The sequence below is a fragment of the Pleurodeles waltl genome, chromosome 8 (assembly GCF_031143425.1).
Source record: "Pleurodeles waltl isolate 20211129_DDA chromosome 8, aPleWal1.hap1.20221129, whole genome shotgun sequence".
Classification (NCBI taxonomy): domain Eukaryota; kingdom Metazoa; phylum Chordata; class Amphibia; order Caudata; family Salamandridae; genus Pleurodeles; species Pleurodeles waltl.
Genome location: NC_090447.1, coordinates 680,853,274 through 680,873,098, shown reverse-complemented (window position 1 = coordinate 680,873,098; position 19,825 = coordinate 680,853,274).

Here is a 19,825-nt window from a genome sequence, read left to right as displayed (position 1 = left end):
AGTTCATACAGGGGCTGACAAAGATGGCAATAAGAAGAAAGATGGTGAAAAATCTCAAGATAAGCATGGGGATAAGGGTAAAACCAAAGATCCCACTTCAAATCTTAAACACTCTTCAGAGGGTGGGGATAAAACAAATTCTTCCTCTTCTTCCCAACCTGCACACATTAAAAAGCCTTGGTGCTTTGTGTGTAAAAATAGAGGCCATAGGCCAGGGGATAAGTCCTGTCCAGGTAAACCCCCTGAGCCTACCACCACTAATACATCAAGCTCTAGTGCCCCTAGCAGTAGTGGTACTAGTGGTGGGACTGCTGGCAACAGTCAAGCAAAGGGTGTAGTTGGGTTCACTTATGGGTCCATAGTGGAAACTGATGTAATCAGTCCCAAGACAGTTTCTGTCACACCTAGTGGCATTGGCCTTGCCACACTGGCTGCTTGTCCCCTTACAATGGATAAGTACAGGCAGACAGTTTCAATAAATGGTGTTGAGGCCTTGGCCTACAGGGACACAGGTGCCAGTTTCACTTTGGTGACTGAAAACCTAGTGCCTCCTGAACAACACATCATTGGACAACAGTATACGATTATTGATGTCCATAACTCCACTAAGTTTCTTCCCTTAGCTATAATTCAGTTTAGTTGGGGTGGAGTTACTGGCCCTAAGCAGGTGGTGGTATCACCTAGCTTACCTGTAGACTGTCTCTTAGGTAATGACCTAGAGGCCTCAGGTTGGGCTGATGTAGAGTTTTATGCCCATGCAGCCATGCTGGGCATCCCTGAGGAATTGTTACCTCTCATTTCAAGTGAAATGAAAAAGCAAAGGAGAGAAGGCCTGAAAACTCAGGATCCCTCTCCATCAACAGGTAAAAAGGGTATCACAGTATCCCCTAACCACCCTACCATTCAGGATACTATTCCTGTGGTGGGAGAAACCTCTCCTGGGGTGGCACCTGTTCCAAGGGAATCATCAGTTGGCAAAACTGTACTCCCTGAGGTGGAAGTACCTCTCTGTGGGATAACTAACATTGGTGAGAAAAAGAGCACCATTTTAGTTAACATGGAGCATCCCTCCAACCCTCCCAGAGAAACTTTAGTGCAGAAACCCTGCACTGCCTCACAACACTTAGGACAGCATCCCTGCCCTAGTGTGGAGCTGATAGGACAGCATCCCTGCCCTGCTCCAACCCAAGAGAAACAGCATCCCTGTTCTCTCTTCCAGCCATATGGACAAAGTTTTTGCCCAGCTATGGCTTTACTGAGACAGCATCCCTGTCTGGCATTTCCATCACTACAAATAGGTTCAGTGGACAATTCCCACTGCTCTAAACTAAAACTTACTGATAGAAACTCTGAAAATACATCTTCACATTGTTGCTTAGCTAAAAAACTTCAAACAGGGTGGTTTACATCCCCACAGGGAAGTAACCATATAGTGGATGATAAAGGGAGTAACCAGTCTATTGCAGAGCTACTCTCTACTTATCACCACTTAGACAATAAAGTCTCAACTGGCCAAGGTTAGCCTTATTGTCCTTCGTTTGGGGGGGGTTGTGTGAGAAGGTAGCCTCTTTCTAGCCTTGTTACCCCCACTTTTGGCCTGTTTTGTGAGTGTATGTCAGGGTGTTTGTCACTGTTTTCACTGTCTCACTGGGATCCTGATGGCTAGGCCCCAGTGCTCATAGTGAAAACACTATGTTTTCAGTATGGTTGTTATGTGTCACTGGGATCCTGCTGGTCAGGACCCCAGTGCTCATAGGTTTGTGGCCTATATGTATGTGTCACTGGGACCCTGTCACACAGGGCCCCAGTGCTCATAGGTGTGCATGTACATGTTCCCTGTGTGGTGCCTAACTGTCTCACTGAGGCTCTGCTAACCAGAACCTCAGTGGTTATGCTCTCTCATTACTTTCAAATTGTCACTAACAGGCTAGTGACCATTTTTACCAATTTACATTGGCTTACTGGAACACCCTTATAATTCCCTAGTATATGGTACTCAGGTACCCAGGGTATTGGGGTTCCAGGAGATCCCTATGGGCTGCAGCATTTCTTTTGCCACCCATAGGGAGCTCTGACAATTCTTACACAGGCCTGCCACTGCAGCCTGAGTGAAATAACGTCCACGTTATTTCACAGCCATTTTACACTGCACTTAAGTAACTTATAAGTCACCTATATGTCTAACCTTTACCTGGTAAAGGTTAGGTGCAAAGTTACTTAGTGTGAGGGCACCCTGGCACTAGCCAAGGTGCCCCCACATTGTTCAGAGCCAATTCACTGAACTTTGTGAGTGCGGGGACACCATTACACGCGTGCACTACATATAGGTCACTACCTATATGTAGCTTCACCATGGTAACTCCGAATATGGCCATGTAACATGTCTATGATCATGGAACTGCCCCCTCTATGCCATCCTGGCATTGTTGGTACAATTCCATGATCCCAGTGGTCTGTAGCACAGACCCTGGTACTGCCAGACTGCCCTTCCTGGGGTTTCACTGCAGCTGCTGCTGCTGCCAACCCCTCAGACAGGCAGCTGCCCTCCTGGGGTCCAGCCAGGCCTGGCCCAGGATGGCAGAACAAAGAACTTCCTCTGAGAGAGGGTGTGACACCCTCTCCCTTTGGAAAATGGTGTGAAGGCAGGGGAGGAGTAGCCTCCCCCAGCCTCTGGAAATGCTTTGTTGGGCACAGATGTGCCCAATTCTGCATAAGCCAGTCTACACCGGTTCAGGGACCCCTTAGCCCCTGCTCTGGCGCGAAACTGGACAAAGGAAAGGGGAGTGACCACTCCCCTGACCTGCACCTCCCCTGGGAGGTGTCCAGAGCTCCTCCAGTGTGCTCCAGACCTCTGCCATCTTGGAAACAGAGGTGCTGCTGGCACACTGGACTGCTCTGAGTGGCCAGTGCCACCAGGTGACGTCAGAGACTCCTGCTGATAGGCTCCTTCAGGTGTTAGTAGCCTATCCTCTCTCCTAGGTAGCCAAACCCTCTTTTCTGGCTATTTAGGGTCTCTGTCTCTGGGGAAACTTTAGATAACGAATGCATGAGCTCAGCCGAGTTCCTCTGCATCTCCCTCTTCACCTTCTGATAAGGAATCGACCGCTGACCACGCTGGAAGCCTGCAAACCTGCAACATAGTAGCAAAGACGACTACTGCAACTCTGTAACGCTGATCCTGCCGCCTTCTCGACTGTTTTCCTGCTTGTCATGCTGTGGGGGTAGTCTGCCTCCTCTCTGCACCAGAAGCTCCGAAGAAATCTCCCGTGGGTCGACGGAATCTTCCCCCTGCAACCGCAGGCACCAAAAAGCTGCATTACCGGTCCCTTGGGTCTCCTCTCAGCACGACGAGCGAGGTCCCTCAAATCCAGCGACGCTGTCCAAGTGACCCTCACAGTCCAGTGACTCTTCAGCCCAAGTTTGGTGGAGGTAAGTCCTTGCCTCACCTCGCTGGGCTGCATTGCTGGGAACCGCGACTTTGCAGCTACTCCGGCCCCTGTGCACTTCCGGCGGAAATCCTTCGTGCACAGCCAAGCCTGGGTCCACGGCACTCTAACCTGCATTGCACGACTTTCTAAGTTGGTCTCCGGCGACGTGGGACTCCTTTGTGCAACTTCGGCGAGCACCGTTTCACGCATCCTCGTAGTGCCTGTTTCTGGCACTTCTCCTGGTGCTACCTGCTTCAGTGAGGGCTCTTTGTCTTGCACGACGTCCCCTCTCTCTGCAGGTCCAATTTGCGACCTCCTGGTCCCTCCTGGGCCCCAGCAGCGTCCAAAAACGCCAAACGCACGATTTGCGTGTAGCAAGGCTTGTTGGCGTCCTTTTGGCGGGAAAACACTTCTGCACGACTCTCCAAGGCGAGTGGGATCCGTCCACCAAAGGGGAAGTCTCTAGCCCTTTTTGTTCCTGCAGAAACCTCAGCTTCTTCTGTCCAGTCGAAGCTTCTTTGCACCCGCAGCTGGCATTTCCTGGGCATCTGCCCATCTCCGACTTGCTTGTGACTTTTGGACTTGGTCCCCTTGTTCCACAGGTACCCTAGATTGGAAATCCACAGTTGTTGCATTGCTGGTTTGTGTCTTTCCTGCATTATTCCTCTAACACGACTCTTTGGTCCTTAGGGGAACTTTAGTGCACTTTGCACTCACTTTTCAGGGTCTTGGGGAGGGTTATTTTTCTAACTCTCACTATTTTCTAATAGTCCCAGCGACCCTCTACAAGGTCACATAGGTTTGGGGTCCATTCGTGGTTCGCATTCCACTTTTGGAGTATATGGTTTGTGTTGCCCCTATCCCTATGTTTCCCCATTGCATCCTATTGTAACTATACATTGTTTGCACTGTTTTCTAAGACTATACTGCATATTTTTGCTATTGTGTATATATATCTTGTGTATATTTCCTATCCTCCCACTGAGGGTACACTCTAAGATACTTTGGCATATCGTCATAAAAATAAAGTACCTTTATTTTTAGTATAACTGTGTATTGTGTTTTCTTATGATATTGTGCATATGACACTAAGTGGTACTGTAGTAGCTTCACACGTCTCCTAGTTCAGCCTAAGCTGCTCTGCTAAACTACCATTATCTATCAGCCTAAGCTGCTAGACACCCTATACACTAATAAGGGATAACTGGGCCTGGTACAAGGTGCAAGTACCCCTTGGTACTCACTACAAGCCAGTCCAGCCTCCTACAGGCGTTTGAAGGGGAAAAACGCTTTTTCATATTTACAAAGTGGCAAAATGCTTGCATTGCTCCACTGTGTAACCCCTTGCTCCACATTATGCCTGAGCCAGGCATAATGTATGCAAGGGAGCATTAGGGAGTGGCTGTATAAATGGCACCAAGGAATCTATGAGGTTCCTTTGCACTATTATTATTGGCATTTTTTAATGCAGGCGTTAAACAAAGGCTCCCATTGATTAAAATGGGCCTCTGGCTGCTTTGCAGGATTAACGTCATAATTTTGAATCTAATCCTGCAACGCGCCGGACTAGCATCAAAAGTTATGACGCTAGTCACCCTAATACTGCTATGGTGCTCTGTATCTTAAATACGGCACTACAGTGGTGGAGTTAGGAGAGCGCTAAGGGGCCCAAGGAAAGTGGCACTACTTTCCATAAATTAAAAAATGCTTGAGCCAACTAGGGGACAACTTTCATCTGCTTCCCTGCCCACACTGAAGCAGACAGGGAAACAGATGAAAAAATATCTCCATCATGCAGGGAGCAGCATGGCTTTAGACAGTGACTACATTTCACTAATAAGGGAGAACAGGACCTGGTATAAGGTGTAAGTACCTTTGGTACCCACTACAAACCAGGCCAGCCTCCTACATGAGCCCCATCTCGAGGCTCAGGGGATTGACTATTTGCCCCATTTGCCTGGTAGACCCACCAATTAAGATATTGCAGGCCACTGGTGCGACATAGAGGTTTGGTTGATAAGAGATAGCCCTATTCCACCCGGTCCCTTTCCAGAAGGATGACAAACAATGCATTCTGCCTGAGCCCTGCCACAGAGTCGGTATAGGCACCCTCCTGATGCTGAGCTCATCCTGGGACTCCCGTGGGTGCTGCCTGGTTTTCTGAGGGCTCTCTGGAGTGCTGAGAGCCCCCTCTGTCTCCTCAGTCCAAGTTGAGATCCCCAGGTCCACCCTGGGTCCACGCTGCTCCTCTTTGATGCAAAACAAGTTCTTGCATGAATCAAGGCTTGTTGGCGGACTCCAGCGACGCAAACAGCCTGCATTCAACGTCTCAACATGGGACATCTCTTGCACCAAGCAGAAATCTGCAAGTATCTTCTTTGGTGCATTTCTGTACTTGTCTTCCTAATGGAGAATCCCCTTTTGCACCTTCTTCCAGGTGGGCAGAGGCTCCTGTTCTTCCTGGACTCTTCTTCAACGTCTGGACTTGGTCTTCTCTCTCCACAGGTCTTCAGGTCCAGGAATCCATCATTGGTTGCTTGCAGTCTTGCTTGGTTCTTGCATAATTCTTCATCAAGACTTGCAGTGTGTTCTGTGGAAACTTGCTGTACTTTACTCCTGCTTTCCTGGGCTCTGGTGTGGGGTACTTTACTTACCTTTAGTGTTTTCCTACCCTCCCAGTGTCCCTCTACACACTACACTTACCTAGGGGTGAGTTCGAAATTTGCTTTTCACTATTTTAGTATATGGTTTGTGTTGCCCCTAGGCCCATTGCAATCTATTGTGTTTTTCACTGTTTGCACTATTCTATGACTGTTTACTTACCTGATTTTGGTTAATAGTGTATATATTGTGTATACTGATAAACACAAGCTTTATTTAGTCATCATAACCATCAAAGCAACCATAAAACAATTTAATCTCATAAAAAGGTTAGAACATGGAGGAAATTGAGAGATAATCCAACAATTACAATAAAATATAAATCCTCCCACTTTGTGTCCATAACCTACTTGTGTATAATACTTACCTCCAGAAGTAGTATTGCCTCTAAGATATTTTCGGCCTTGTCTCGCTAAAATAAAGTACCTTTGTTTTTGGTAACACTGAGTATTGTCTTTTATTGTGTGTAAGTACTGTGTGACTATAGCGGTATTGCAAGAGCTTTGCATGTCTCCTTTGTCAGCCTTGGCTGCTCTGTTACAGCTACCCCTGCTACCCCTAGACAGCCTAAGCTGCTAGACACTGCCTACTTTTCACTAATAAGGGATAACTGGACCTGGTGTAAGGTGTAAGTACCTTAGGTACCCACTACAAACCAGGCTAGCCTCCTACATTGGTGGTGCAGTGGTGGGAAAGGTACTTGCAACTGCTTTACCACTTTGTTACTAGTGCTTTTCAGAAGAAAAGTGTTCTCCAATACTTAGAGCTATATACAATTGTACCTACCAGTCATTTTTTTCACTTCCAAAAAGTTTTTCCCAACTTTTTCAAAGTTTGAAAATGTTTTCTTTTCTTCTAAAAAGTTAGGGGAATTGTAGGAGGCTGGACTGGCTTGTAGTGAGTACCAAGGGGTACTTGCACCTTGCACCAGGCCCAGTTATCCCTTATTAGTGTATAGGGTGTCTAGCAGCTTAGGCTGATAGATAATGGTAGCTTAGCAGAGCAGCTTAGGCTGAACTAGGAGACGTGTGAAGCTACTACAGTACCACTTACAGGGAGTGCAGAATTATTAGGCAAATGAGTATTTTGACCACATCATCCTCTTTATGCATGTTGTCTTACTCCAAGCTGTATAGGCTCGAAAGCCTACTACCAATTAAGCATATTAGTTGATGTGCATCTCTGTAATGAGAAGGGGTGTGGTCTAATGACATCAACACCCTATATCAGGTGTGCATAATTATTAGGCAACTTCCTTTCCTTTGGCAAAATGGGTCAAAAGAAGGACTTGACAGGCTCAGAAAAGTCAAAAATAGTGAGATATCTTGCAGAGGGATGCAGCACTCTTAAAATTGCAAAGCTTCTGAAGCGTGATCATCGAACAATCAAGCGTTTCATTCAAAATAGTCAACAGGGTCGCAAGAAGCGTGTGGAAAAACCAAGGCGCAAAATAACTGCCCATGAACTGAGAAAAGTCAAGCGTGCAGCTGCCACGATGCCACTTGCCACCAGTTTGGCCATATTTCAGAGCTGCAACATCACTGGAGTGCCCAAAAGCACAAGGTGTGCAATACTCAGAGACATGGCCAAGGTAAGAAAGGCTGAAAGACGACCACCACTGAACAAGACACACAAGCTGAAACGTCAAGACTGGGCCAAGAAATATCTCAAGACTGATTTTTATAAGGTTTTATGGACTGATGAAATGAGAGTGAGTCTTGATGGGCCAGATGGATGGGCCCGTGGCTGGATTGGTAAAGGGCAGAGAGCTCCAGTCCGACTCAGACGCCAGCAAGGTGGAGGTGGAGTACTGGTTTGGGCTGGTATCATCAAAGATGAGCTTGTGGGGCCTTTTCGGGTTGAGGATGGAGTCAAGCTCAACTCCCAGTCCTACTGCCAGTTCCTGGAAGACACCTTCTTCAAGCAGTGGTACAGGAAGAAGTCTGCATCCTTCAAGAAAAACATGATTTTCATGCAGGACAATGCTCCATCACACGCGTCCAAGTACTCCACAGCGTGGCTGGCAAGAAAGGGTATAAAAGAAGGAAATCTAATGACATGGCCTCCTTGTTCACCTGATCTGAACCCCATTGAGAACCTGTGGTCCATCATCAAATGTGAGATTTACAAGGAGGGAAAACAGTACACCTCTCTGAACAGTGTCTGGGAGGCTGTGGTTGCTGCTACACGCAATGTTGATGGTGAACAGATCAAAACACTGACAGAATCCATGGATGGCAGGCTTTTGAGTGTCCTTTCAAAGAAAGGTGGCTATATTGGTCACTGATTTGTTTTTGTTTTGTTTTTGAATGTCAGAAATGTATATTTGTGAATGTTGAGATGTTATATTGGTTTCACTGGTAATAATAAATAATTGAAATGGGTATATATATTTTTTTGTTAAGTTGCCTAATAATTATGCACAGTGATAGTCACCTGCACACACAGATATCCCCCTAACATAGCTAAAACTAAAAACAAACTAAAAACTACTTCCAAAAATATTCAGCTTTGATATTAATTAGTTTTTTGGGTTCATTGAGAACATGGTTGTTGTTCAATAATAAAATGAATCCTCAAAAATACAACTTGCCTAATAATTCTGCACTCCCTGTAGTGTCATATGCACAATATCATAAGAAAACACAATACACAGTTATACTAAAAATAAAGGTACTTTATTTTTATGACAATATGCCAAAGTATCTTAGAGTGTACCCTCAGTGAGAGGATAGGAAATATACACAAGATATATATACACAATAGCAAAAATATGCAGTATAGTCTTAGAAAACAGTGCAAACAATGTATAGTTACAATAGGATGCAATGGGGAAACATAGGGATAGGGGCAACACAAACCATATACTCCAGAAGTGGAATGCGAACCACGAATGGACCCCAAACCTATGTGACCTTGTAGAGGGTCGCTGGGACTATTAGAAAATAGTGAGAGTTAGAAAAATAACCCTCCCCAAGACCCTGAAAAGTGAGTGCAAAGTGCACTAAAGTTCCCCAAAGGACAAAATAGTCGTGTTAGAGGAATAATGCAGGAAAGACACAAACCAGCAATGCAACAACTGTAGATTTCCAATATAGGGTACCTGTGGAACAAGGGGACCAAGTCCAAAAGTCACAAGCAAGTCGTAGATGGGCAGATGCCCAGGAAATGCCAGCTGCGGGTGCAAAGAAGCTTCGACTGGACAGAACAAGCTGAGGTTTCTGCAGGAACGAAAAGGGCTAGAGACTTCCCCTTTGGTGGACGGATCCCTCTCGCCTTGGAGAGTCGTGCAGAAGTGTTTTCCCGCCGAAAAAACGCCAACAAGCCTTGCTAGGTGCAAATCGTGCGTTTGGCGTTTTTGGACGCTGCTGGGGCCCAGGAGGGACCAGGAGGTCGCAAATTGGACCTGCAGAGAGAGGAGACGTCGTGCAAGACGAAGAGCCCTCACTGTAGCAGGTAGCACCCGGAGAAGTGCCAGAAACAGGCACTACGAGGATGCGTGAAACGGTGCTCGCCGAAGTTGCACAAAGGAGTCCCACGTCGCCGGAGACCAACTTAGAAAGTCGTGCAATGCAGGTTAGTGTGCCGTGGACCCAGGCTTGGCTGTGCACAAAGGATTTCCGCCGGAAGTGCACAGGGGCCGGAGTAGCTGCAAAGTCGCGGTTCCCAGCAATGCAGCCCAGCGAGGTGAGGCAAGGACTTACCTCCACCAAACTTGGGCTGAAGAGTCACTGGACTGTGGGGGTCACTTGGACAGCGTCGCTGGATTCGAGGGACCTCGCTCGTCGTGCTGAGAGGAGACCAAAGGGACCGGTAATGCAGCTTTTTGGTGCCTGCGGTTGCAGGGGGAAGATTCCGTCGACCCACGGGAGATTTCTTCGGAGCTTCTGGTGCAGAGAGGAGGCAGGCTACCCCCACAGCATGCACAAGCAGGAAAACAGTCGAGAAGGCGGCAGGATCAGCGTTACAGAGTTGCAGTAGTCGTCTTTGCTACTATGTTGCAGGTTTGCAGGCTTCCAGCGCGGTCAGTGGTCGTTTCCTTATCAGAAGGTGAAGAGAGAGATGCAGAGGAACTCGGCTGAGCTCATGCATTCGTTATCTAAAGTTTCCCCAGAGACAGAGACCCTAAATAGCCAGAAAAGAGGGTTTGGCTACCTAGGAGAGAGGAAAGGCTACTAACACCTGAAGGAGCCTATCAGCAGGAGTCTCTGACGTCACCTGGTGGCACTGGCCACTCAGAGCAGTCCAGTGTGCCAGCAGCACCTCTGTTTCCAAGATGGCAGAGGTCTGGAGCACACTGGAGGAGCTCTGGACACCTCCCAGGGGAGGTGCAGGTCAGGGGAGTGGTCACTCCCCTTTCCTTTGTCCAGTTTCGCGCCAGAGCAGGGCTAAGGGGTCCCCTGAACCGGTGTAGACTGGCTTATGCAGAATTGGGCACCTCTGTGCCCAACAAAGCATTTCCAGAGGCTGGGGGAGGCTACTCCTCCCCTGCCTTCACACCATTTTCCAAAGGGAGAGGGTGTCACACCCTCTCTCAGAGGAAGTTCTTTGTTCTGCCATCCTGGGCCAGGCCTGGCTGGACCCCAGGAGGGCAGCTGCCTGTCTGAGGGGTTGGCAGCAGCAGCAGCTGCAGTGAAACCCCAGGAAGGGCAGTTTGGCAGTAACAGGGTCTGTGCTACAGACCACTGGGATCATGGGATTGTGCCAACTATGCCAGGATGGCATAGAGGGGGCAATTCCATGATCATAGACATGTTACATGGCCATATTCGGAGTTACCATTGTGAAGCTACATATAGGTAGTGACCTATATGTAGTGCACGCGTGTAATGGTGTCCCCGCACTCACAAAGTTCAGGGAATTGGCTCTGAACAATGTGGGGGCACCTTGGCTAGTGCCAGGGTGCCCTCACACTAAGTAACTTTGCACCTAACCTTTACCAGGTAAAGGTTAGACATATAGGTGACTTATAAGTTACTTAAGTGCAGTGTAAAATGGCTGTGAAATAACGTGGATGTTATTTCACTCAGGCTGCAGTGGCAGGCCTGTGTAAGAATTGTCAGAGCTCCCTATGGGTGGCAAAAGAAATGCTGCAGCCCATAGGGATCTCCTGGAACCCCAATACCCTGGGTACCTCAGTACCATATACTAGGGAATTATAAGGGTGTTCCAGTAAGCCAATGTAAATTGGTAAAATTGGTCACTAGCCTGTTAGTGACAATTTGAAAGTAATGAGAGAGCATAACCACTGAGGTTCTGGTTAGCAGAGCCTCAGTGAGGCAGTTAGGCACCACACAGGGAACATATACATGCACACCTATGAGCACTGGGGCCCTGTGTGACAGGGTCCCAGTGACACATACATATAGGCCACAAACCTATGAGCACTGGGGTCCTGACCAGCAGGATCCCAGTGACACATAACAAACATACTGAAAACATAGTGTTTTCACTATGAGCACTGAGGCCTGGCTATCAGGATCCCAGTGAAAACAGTGACAAACACCCTGACATACACTCACAAACAGGCCAAAAGTGGGGGTAACAAGGCTAGAAAGAGGCTACCTTCTCACACAACCCCCCCCCAAACGAAGGACAATAAGGCTAACCTTGGCCAGTTGAGACTTTATTGTCTAAGTGGTGATAAGTAGAGAGTAGCTCTGCAATAGACTGGTTACTCCCTTTATCATCCACTATATGGTTACTTCCCTGTGGGGATGTAAACCACCTTGTTTGAAGTTTTTTAGCTAACCAACAATGTGAAGATGTATTTTCAGAGTTTCTATCAGTAAGTTTTAGTTTAGAGCAGTGGGAATTATCCACTGAACCTATTTGTAATGATGGAAATGCCAGACAGGGATGCTGTCTCAGTAAAGCCATAGCTGGACAAAAACTTTGTCCATTTGGCTGGAAGAGAGAACAGGGATGCTGTTTCTCTTGAGTTGGAGCAGGGCAGGGATGCTGTCCTATGAGCTCCACACTAGGGCAGGGATGCTGTCCTAAGTGTTGTGAGGCAGTACAGGGTTTCTGCACTAAAGTTTCTCTGGGAGGGTTGGAGGGATGCTCCATGTTAACTAAAATGGTGCTCTTTTTGTCACCAATGTTAGTTATCCCACAGAGAGGTACTTCTACCTCAGGGAGTCCAGCTATGCCAGCTGATGATTCCCTTGGAACAGGTGCCACCCCAGGAGAGGTTTCTCCCACCACAGGAATAGTATCCTGAATGGTAGGGTGGTTAGGGGATACTGTGATACCCTTTTTACCTGTTGATGGAGAGGGATCCTGAGTTTTCAGGCCTTCTCTCTTTTGCTTTTTCATTTCACTTGAAATGAGAGGGAACAATTCCTCAGGGATGCCCAGCATGGCTGCATGGGCATAAAACTCTACATCAGCCCAACCTGAGGCCTCTAGGTCATTACCTAAGAGACAGTCTACAGGTAAGCTAGGTGATACCACCACCTGCTTAGGGCCAGTAACTCCACCCCAACTAAACTGAATTATAGCTAAGGGAAGAAACTTAGTGGAGTTATGGACATCAATAATCTTATACTGTTGTCCAATGATGTGTTGATCAGGGTGCACTAGGTTGTCAGTCACCAAAGTGAAATTGGCACCTGTGTCCCTGTAGGCCAAGGCCTCAACACCATTTATTGAAACTGTCTGCCTGTACTTATCCATTGTAAGGGGACAAGCAGCCAGTGTGGCAAGGCCAATGCCACTAGGTGTGACAGAAACTGTCTTGGGACTGATTACATCAGTTTCCACTATGGACCCATAAGTGAACCCAACTACACCCTTTGCTTGACTGTTGCCAGCAGTCCCACCACTAGTACCACTACTGCTAGGGGCACTAGAGCTTGATGTATTAGTGGTGGTAGGCTCAGGGGGTTTACCTGGACAGGACTTATCCCCTGGCCTATGGCCTCTATTTTTACACACAAAGCACCAAGGCTTTTTAATGTGTGCAGGTTGGGAAGAAGAGGAAGAATTTGTTTTATCCCCACCCTCTGAAGAGTGTTTAAGATTTGAAGTGGGATCTTTGGTTTTACCCTTATCCCCATGCTTATCTTGAGATTTTTCACCATCTTTCTTCTTATTGCCATCTTTGTCACCCCCTGTATGAACTTTTCTGTTCACCCTTGTTCTGACCCATTTGTCTGCCTTCTTTCCCAATTCTTGGGGAGAGGTCAGATCAGAGTCTTCCAGGTACTGGTGCAACAAATCAGACACACAATTATTAAGTATATGCTCTCTCAGGATTGTGTTATACAGGCTTTCATAATCAGTAACTTTACTGCCATGTAACCACCCCTCCAAGGCCTTCACTGAATGGTCAATGAAATCAACCCAGTCTTGTGAAGACTCCTTTTTGGTCTCTCTGAACTTTATCCTGTACTGTTCAGTGGTTAAGCCATAACCATCCAGGAGTGCATTCTTAAGAACTGTAAAATTATTGGTATCATTTTCTTTCACAGTAAGGAGCCTATCCCTACCTTTTCCACTAAATGATAGCCATAGGATAGCAGCCCACTGCCTTTGAGGGACATCCTGTACAACACAGGCCCTCTCAAGTGCAGCAAACCACTTGTTAATGTCATCCCCCTCCTTATAAGGGGGAACTATCTTGTGCAGATTCCTGGAATCATGCTCTTTTGCAGGATGACTATGGGGAATACTGCTGCTGCCACCATGGGTATCTAAACCCAACTTCTGTCTTTCCTTCTCTAATTCTAAAGACTGTCTATCCAAATCCAGCTGTTGCTTCTTGAGCTTCAGTCTGGTTTGTTCCACTCTCAATCTATTGAGCTCCCTTTCTAACAATCTGTCATCAGGGTGGGTGGGAGGGACATTTCTAGATACAGAGGTATGATGGGAATGAACAGAAGGAGACCTGTCCCTTACAGAGGGCACCCTAACAGCTTGGCTACCAGTATAATGTGAGAGCACACCATCAGTATGGTGTGATTCAACCTCTGTACCAACTATGCTAGACTGTCTAGTGATGGGCAGGCTGAGAAGTTTCTTTCCTGAACCTTTTCCTGGGGGAGTCCCTGGATCAGATTGAGAACCATTAGCTACTTTTTCACCAGATTTGGCACTTATGGCCTTATCCTGTACTCTAAGCATATTAATTAACAGTTCTAAGGAAGGATTCTTCCCTACACTCAAACCTCTCTCTATGCCGAGACTCCTTGCTCCTTTCCAGCTAAGGTGATCATATGGAATCTTAGACAGGTCAACATTTTGGCCTGTGCCAGACATTTTAGAGAGAGTTAAAAGTGATAGAAAAAGAGAAAAAAAGTTTTCAGAACTTTTTAGAAAGACAGAAAAAAAACTTTTAAAACTTTTAAGAACTTTTTGAAAGTTTAGGAGTATTTTTCAGCACTTAGAAAAGAGTGAAAAGAGGAAATGCAAAACTTTTTGGCTATGTGTATATACACTGACCTTGTTTTGTATATTTTTCTCTTATGAAAAGTACAATGACAAGAGTGGTAAGTAGTCTCAAGCACTTATCCCACCACTGCACAACCAATGTAGGAGGCTGGACTGGCTTGTAGTGAGTACCAAGGGGTACTTGCACCTTGCACCAGGCCCAGTTATCCCTTATTAGTGTATAGGGTGTCTAGCAGCTTAGGCTGATAGATAATGGTAGCTTAGCAGAGCAGCTTAGGCTGAACTAGGAGACGTGTGAAGCTACTACAGTACCACTTAGTGTCATATGCACAATATCATAAGAAAACACAATACACAGTTATACTAAAAATAAAGGTACTTTATTTTTATGACAATATGCCAAAGTATCTTAGAGTGTACCCTCAGTGAGAGGATAGGAAATATACACAAGATATATATACACAATAGCAAAAATATGCAGTATAGTCTTAGAAAACAGTGCAAACAATGTATAGTTACAATAGGATGCAATGGGGAAACATAGGGATAGGGGCAACACAAACCATATACTCCAAAAGTGGAATGCGAACCACGAATGGACCCCAAACCTATGTGATCTTGTAGAGGGTCGCTGGGACTATTAGAAAATAGTGAGAGTTAGAAAAATAACCCTCCCCAAGACCCTGAAAAGTGAGTGCAAAGTGCACTAAAGTTCCCCAAAGGACAAAATAGTCGTGTTAGAGGAATAATGCAGGAAAGACACAAACCAGCAATGCAACAACTGTGGATTTCCAATCTAGGGTACCTGTGGAACAAGGGGACCAAGTCCAAAAGTCACAAGCAAGTCGTAGATGGGCAGATGCCCAGGAAATGCCAGCTGCGGGTGCAAAGAAGCTTCGACTGGACAGAAGAAGCTGAGGTTTCTGCAGGAACGAAAAGGGCTAGAGACTTCCCCTTTGGTGGACGGATCTCTCTCGCCTTGGAGAGTCGTGCAGAAGTGTTTTCCCGCCGAAAGGACGCCAACAAGCCTTGCTAGGCGCAAATCATGCGTTTGGCGTTTTTGGACGCTGCTGGGGCCCAGGAGGGACCAGGAGGTAGCAAATTGGACCTGCAGAGAGAAGGGACGTCGAGCAAGACAAAGAGCCCTCACTGTAGCAGGTAGCACCCGGAGAAGTGCCAGAAACAGGCACTACGAGGATGCGTGAAACAGTGCTCGCCGAAGTTGCACAAAGGAGTCCCACGTCGCCGGAGACCAACTTAGAAAGTCGTGCAATGCAGGTTAGAGTGCCGTGGACCCAGGCTTGGCTGTGCACAAAGGATTTCCGCCGGAAGTGCACAGGGGCCGGAGTAGCTGCAAAGTCGCGGTTCCCAGCAATGCAGCCCAGCGAGGTGAGGCAAGGACTTACCTCCACCAAACTTGGGCTGAAGAGTCACTGGACTGTGGGGGTCACTTGGACAGCGTCGCTGGATTCGAGGGACCTCGCTCGTCGTGCTGAGAGGAGACCAAAGGGACCGGTAATGCAGCTTTTTGGTGCCTGCGGTTGCAGGGGGAAGATTCCGTCGACCCACGGGAGATTTCTTCGGAGCTTCTGGTGCAGAGAGGAGGCAGGCTACCCCCACAGCATGCACAAGCAGGAAAACAGTCGAGAAGGCGGCAGGATCAGCGTTACAGAGTTGCAGTAGTCGTCTTTGCTACTATGTTGCAGGTTTGCAGGCTTCCAGCGCGGTCAGCGGTCGTTTCCTTATCAGAAGGTGAAGAGAGAGATGCAGAGGAACTCGGCTGAGCTCATGCATTCGTTATCTAAAGTTTCCCCAGAGACAGAGACCCTAAATAGCCAGAAAAGAGGGTTTGGCTACCTAGGAGAGAGGAAAGGCTACTAACACCTGAAGGAGCCTATCAGCAGGAGTCTCTGACGTCACCTGGTGGCACTGGCCACTCAGAGCAGTCCAGTGTGCCAGCAGCACCTCTGTTTCCAAGATGGCAGAGGTCTGGAGCACACTGGAGGAGCTCTGGACACCTCCCAGGGGAGGTGCAGGTCAGGGGAGTGGTCACTCCCCTTTCCTTTGTCCAGTTTCGCGCCAGAGCAGGGCTAAGGGGTCCCCTGAACCGGTGTAGACTGGCTTATGCAGAATTGGGCACCTCTGTGCCCAACAAAGCATTTCCAGAGGCTGGGGGAGGCTACTCCTCCCCTGCCTTCACACCATTTTCCAAAAGGAGAGGGTGTCACACCCTCTCTCAGAGGAAGTTCTTTGTTCTGCCATCCTGGGCCAGGCCTGGCTGGACCCCAGGAGGGCAGCTGCCTGTCTGAGGGGTTGGCAGCAGCAGCAGCTGCAGTGAAACCCCAGGAAGGGCAGTTTGGCAGTACCAGGGTCTGTGCTACAGACCACTGGGATCATGGGATTGTGCCAACTATGCCAGGATGGCATAGAGGGGGCAATTCCATGATCATAGACATGTTACATGGCCATATTCGGAGTTACCATTGTGAAGCTACATATAGGTAGTGACCTATATGTAGTGCACGCGTGTAATGGTGTCCCCGCACTCACAAAGTTCAGGGAATTGGCTCTGAACAATGTGGGGGCACCTTGGCTAGTGCCAGGGTGCCCTCACACTAAGTAACTTTGCACCTAACCTTTACCAGGTAAAGGTTAGACATATAGGTGACTTATAAGTTACTTAAGTGCAGTGTAAAATGGCTGTGAAATAACGTGGACGTTATTTCACTCAGGCTGCAGTGGCAGGCCTGTGTAAGAATTGTCAGAGCTCCCTATGGGTGGCAAAAGAAATGCTGCAGCCCATAGGGATCTCCTGGAACCCCAATACCCTGGGTACCTCAGTACCATATACTAGGGAATTATAAGGGTGTTCCAGTAAGCCAATGTAAATTGGTAAAATTGGTCACTAGCCTGTTAGTGACAATTTGAAAGTAATGAGAGAGCATAACCACTGAGGTTCTGGTTAGCAGAGCCTCAGTGAGGCAGTTAGGCACCACACAGGGAACATATACATGCACACCTATGAGCACTGGGGCCCTGTGTGACAGGGTCCCAGTGACACATACATATATGCCACAAACCTATGAGCACTGGGGTCCTGACCAGCAGGATCCCAGTGACACATAACAAACATACTGAAAACATAGTGTTTTCACTATGAGCACTGAGGCCTGGCTATCAGGATCCCAGTGAGACAGTGAAAACAGTGACAAACACTCTGACATACACTCACAAACAGGCCAAAAGTGGGGGTAACAAGGCTAGAAAGAGGCTACCTTCTCACAGGAATACTTTGCTAAACTTCTCACTCTTTTCTCTAACTTTTTCTTCTATAGAGGCTACACCCAGGGTTGTCAATACCACTTATGAAAATCTTAATTTCAAAAGTCTGAGGGGTCTCTGTTTAGAAAGAAGTTTAGGGACTGGGAAAACCCCTAACAAAGATTTCCTCTTGAATCTCCTCTAAAAAGATGACCAGGAGCAGCCTGAAGGTCATGTACAACCAGCGGGGGAGGTAGATGAGGATTCTGACCCTGTAGATTCAGGAGAGGGTCCTGAACATCCAGGGGAGGGTCCTTCCACAGATCTTTTCCTTAACAAACCTCTTAGTGTTGCTGGTAATGGGAAGGGGTTACACACATGTAGGGCACTCTTCACACCTAGAGGCCAGGTCACTACAGTAACACAAGTTAGGGAAAGGTCAACCTATGCTCATTCCCATGCCACTTTTGTGTCAGAACCGTCCCACACATCCAACCCTGAGGACCAGTCCCTAGATAGGGAACTCAGAAAGCTGAGGTTGGAGGAGGCCAGACTGAAGCTAATACAACAGCAGTTGGCCTTAGATAGGGACTCCCTAGCTGTGGAAAGGGAAAGGCAGGGGTTGGAGTTAGTTCACCAAGGTGGCAGCAGCAGCAGTAGTTTTAGAAGTTCCAATAATAAAGAACACCCCTTTGACTCTAGAAACCTGCACAAAATTGTCCCCCCTTACAAGGAGGGGGATGACATTTACAAGTGGTTTGCTGCCCTTGAGAGGCCAGTAAATTTCAGAGGGCCCCTCAGGTACAGTGGGCTGCTATTCTGTGGTTGTCCTTCTCTGACAAGGGGAGAGATAGACTCCTTACTGCTAGAGAAGATGACTCAGACAATTACAATGTTCTGAAGACTGCACTCTTGGATGGATTTAGCTTAACCACTGAACAATATAGGATTAAGTTCAGAGAAATCAGAAAAGAGTCTTCATAAGATTGGATAGACTTTGTGGACTGTTCAGTAAAGGCCTTAGAAGGTTGGTTGCATGGTAGCAATGTGTCTGATTATGAAAGATTATGCAACCTGATCTTGAGAGAGCATATTCTTAACAATTGTGTGTCTGATTTGTTACACCAGTATGTTGTGGACTCAAAAGAATTGGAAAAGAAGGCGGACAAATAGGTCAGAACAAGGGTCAGCAGAAAAGCTCATACAGGGGGTGACAAGGACAACAAGAAGAAGGATGGTAAGTCACATGACAAGGGTGGGGACAAACATAAAAAGTCAGTCTTGATCAGGCCCACAGTAATCCTCTGGGGGCAGGGGTCCCAAATCCTCTTCTAACCATCAGAAAAAGCCTTGGTGCTATTCATATAAGCACAAAGGCCATTGGGCAAGTGATCCCACTTGTCCCAAGAGAAACACCAAGCCTCCTACCACCACAACCCCCACTGCTTCCACTAGTGCCCCTAGTAATAGCAGTGATGGTAAGAAAAACTCTACAAATAGCCAAACAAAGGGTATAGCTGGGCTCTCTTTTGGTAATGTAGTGGGGGTTTGTCTAGTTAGGGAGACCACTGAGGCTGTTTTAGTCTCTGATGGTGGCATTGACCTTGCCACCTTAGTTGCTTGTCCCCTTAATATGGATAAGTACAAGCATCTACCACTAATAAATGGTGTTCAGGTTGAGGCCTACAGGGACACAGGTGCCAGTGCCACTATGGTGATGGAAAAACTGGTTGCCCCTGAGCCTACTTGGTCATCAGTACCAGGTTACTGACACCCACTGTTAGCTACCCCATGGTTGTTATGAATCGCAACTGGGGGGTTTACTGGCCGTAAAAGGTTGTGGTGTCCACTGACTTACCTGTAGAGGGTCTATTGGGCAATTATATGGATCTTCAGCTTGGGCTGAAGTGGACTTGGAGGCCCATGCAGCAATGGTGGGCATTCTAGGGCATATCTTTGCTCTTACCAGGACTCAGGCTAAGAAGCAAAGAGGCCAGGCGAACTTGTATCCTTGAACAATGGACCAAGTGCTCCCAAAAACCAGGGGTAAAAAGGGCAAAACCTTGTCTACTACCCTTCCT